The 3,390-nt window shown below is 37.4% G+C and overlaps 1 long non-coding RNA gene across 1 annotated transcript; it reads right to left on the bottom strand.

Annotated features, from left to right (window-relative positions):
- Positions 1 to 332: 332 nt before the first annotated feature.
- On the bottom strand, positions 333 to 2,868 carry LOC105138973 (uncharacterized). The gene is made up of 3 exons (XR_844892.1): positions 2,633 to 2,868; positions 926 to 2,219; positions 333 to 682 (listed from the first exon to the last, which is right to left on the bottom strand). It is a non-coding gene; the product is annotated as an uncharacterized LOC105138973 (long non-coding RNA).
- Positions 2,869 to 3,390: the final 522 nt, after the last annotated feature.

The following is a 3,390-nucleotide window of genomic DNA, read 5'->3' as shown; positions in this document are numbered from 1 at the left end:
AAAGAAACAATACAAATAAAGAAGAGGAGAAAAATTCTTCTCTACTAAACTCACTATTACTCAAGTTCTCTCAATTTTCTTCTCTTTGTTTACAACCACACATAGCTCTTTATTTAATGTGTGTGTATACTCAATTAGAGGTAAAAGACATAAATCATGTCATGATTTATACCTTGTATTAAGCTTCTATTATATCCTAAATGAAAGATTAGTTATTTTCACTAAAATATAATAAGTTGAAGCATTGTAACACGAACACCATTGACTTTTAAGGGATTAGCAAAAAACGCACATGTCAAGTGATCTTCCAAGTACAAGGCTGCACAGAGAGAGAATTTCGTATATTAAATTTACAGTTCCTCTATTTACCTTGTGCAGAAGTGAGTATTGAAAAGGAATACCAGCGTATTGATCCAATCTGCGTAATGGATGAACCATTAAACCCACGCTCAGTTTCATGCTGAACAACCCAAATAGCAAAACCAGTGAAGACTGTAATGGCTGCCATTAAAAACCACAGCTCTTTAGCATAGACCTTCAAGAACCACCAATGATGGCGTGACATGTCAGACTTCATCGCCACGAGCATCACGAGACCTGATTCGACATGTGGCTGTGAGAACTCTATAGGCTGGTCTCTGCTTGCTGTTATTACAATATCTCCAACGGCTGCATCAAAAGCCTATCACAGGAAATAAACATTATCAGTGATTAAAAATATTTTGTCTTATAATAAGAAATAAAAAGAATACCAGTGGGGTGACATCTAAAACTCTAGGTTTCTAGTTATAACATCAAGATGGAGCTGAAAGCTGGTTTGGAAAAAAATATGAGCTAAGCTACACAGGTTCCCACAAACGGCCTCAGGGCAACTCCTGGTCAATTTTTTCTAGCAACCATAGAGTGAAGACAATAAAAAGCTTACCTTTTGAGAAACCTTCATTACCATGTCATCGTAAGAACCATGAAAAGGAACAATTTCATACATCAAAGCGTAGCGTAGACACTTCACAGCAGCTTCAAATACGCCAACTGAAATCCTGTTATATATGTTATGTTTGGGATCTCATCATGGCTTACTCTTACAAAATGCTTGGATATTGATTTAGCTGGTACCGCAATCCTCAGCTGCTTCCTCTATCCTCAAGAAGATTGGATTCTGATAATCCAGTTGGGACAGAAGTTTTGCCTTCTGGCCAGTATACTGGATTTAGAACTTCTTCACCAGACTGACTTTCATCCTTTCCACTATAATTCTTGACAAGATTGTGGTGAAGCCAAACTCCGGTGACCAAAATCCAAGCTCTCTGTAGCTTTTACCAACTATATTAACAATCTGAAAGTTAGGTACGTATGTTAGCCTATAGCTTGTAAAGTGTATCCTACTGCTTACGCCTTCAAAATCACTTGATAAGATATGTTTAAGGTTTTTGAATAATTTTTCTCATGTAACATTTTAGAAGACTTTGCAACGGTCCAAATTGCATCATAACCTCGAAGAGCGAATGTACTTGGTTGAGAGTCCCTATCTTCCGGATATTCACCTCTAAACTTCCTCTCGAACTTGACTTCAAAATCTTTGAATGATGCGGTGGTATCTAAATAGCAGGCCTTGCAACCAAGCACGCTTTGCATGGAGGTCATCATGGATGAGTTAACAGAATCGAGAAGACCAGTGATGCTAGTAGCAGCAATCCACACATACCCTCTCCTCATTATTCCCATTTTCTTAGCATTTTCAAACAGTAAACTTGCTAAAGTTAATGAAGATTGAAGTAGTATAAAGACCCTGCTTTGTTTACCCTTCAGTTTATTTAACTCGTTCTGAATCGTAGTGTTCTGGTCTAAAAGAGAAGACAGTGTCGGGAAGGCGGAGTAGTGTTCCAGTTGAACACCGCTATCTTGTAGTGAAGCTGACAGAAGAGTGATAATGCCTAAATCACTATTGTAGGAATATCTATCTTCATATATAGCAATCACCATTGGCCACTTGAAGGATGCAATGATAGAAGCAATGCATTCGATCTGCACAGATATATCTTGGTACATGCTAATTACTGGAAGTTCTTTATCTGGAACTATCAGAGATAATCCTGTGGTTCAGGAAATGATAGGTCGTTCAATGGTAATGTTAACCATTTCAGCAACTAATGCAGCCTGATGCCATGCTATGGAACCAACAATCGCTACCAATTTTTGGTTTTGGATGAGATCAATTGCTGCATTTAACGTCAAACAATTATCAACTTCTAGCTCCCAGTCAAAACACTCGTTCGGCTAACACATGATTAGCTAAGCAGCATATGAAGACTACATGAAATGAGACTACTGATTCTCTATTCTTCTAAGCTTGGAATTGAAACTAATGAAGCTTTTAAAATTACTAGATTAAAAGCTACAGTAGAAATGATTCCAAATAGGATACAGATGTTAAATTTCTTGTAATCTGCAGCCACGAACAAGGAATGAACAACCACACGGATTTATTTCAAATTCAAAGCAGCGACAAGAGATGTGTCAGGCAGTTTCTTCAGAGAAGAATAAAGTTCATCACTTGAGAATTAAAATTTGAAGTGTCATAAAGTTACTCACAAATTGAACAAAGATCCAGAATGCAAAACAATAAACATACCTGCAAAAGCAGCTCGGGCGGAGTTCTCAGGCAAATCCAGAACATGTAGAGCCAAATTATTGCCAGTCAAATCTATAAATGTCTTGTACAGCAATATCCATGGCTATTTTCTCTACCCTACCAATAATGCTAATGAACTCATTGCCTTCATCATTCAGCTGACCTGAATTTGATGATATGAACATTATTGATAATAAAAGGAGCGAATAAAGAAAAACTAGAAAACCAGCCATTGTTCTTCCTAAAGGGAAAAAAAGAAATTCGAGTACTCATATAAGAACGTTTAATGGGAGACGCTGGAGGAGTTTGGTATATATTTTAAATAATGGCTGCAGCTTTTGTTTACTTTTTGTGGTCAACATCTTGGTAGTGTGTACTTCCTAGCAAGATCCTAGAAAAGTCAGAAGAAGCTAATAAGGTGATGGTTTTGTATCTTCGGATGATTCAGTAGAAATTTACCAGCTTTGTTTTCTTAGCTAATCATGCTTTTTGACCGGCCATTTTTCTTTATTATCCTTCTGCTACTTAATTACACTCACCAAATGCCCTGTAATCAGCCTTTTGACCCATACAATTGATACTCTAATTAAAACCGCAGAAAAGAAGTGCTCTCCTTGTTCTTGCCTTGGATCTGGAATGCAGTCATAGAAGAACTAGCGAAGCTTATACCTTGCGGCCGTGTTTCCTATAGCAAGGAATCAGTGATGCATCTGTTTCGTGTAACTATAAGAACTGATCTCTTAGGACACTACTTTGTA

Source organism: Populus euphratica, unplaced genomic scaffold (assembly GCF_000495115.2).
Source record: "Populus euphratica unplaced genomic scaffold, PopEup_1.0 scaffold188.1, whole genome shotgun sequence".
In the NCBI taxonomy this organism is placed as follows: Eukaryota; Viridiplantae; Streptophyta; class Magnoliopsida; order Malpighiales; family Salicaceae; genus Populus; species Populus euphratica.
The sequence above is the reverse complement of the archived record's forward strand: the minus strand, read 5'-3'. Positions and strand labels throughout refer to the sequence as shown.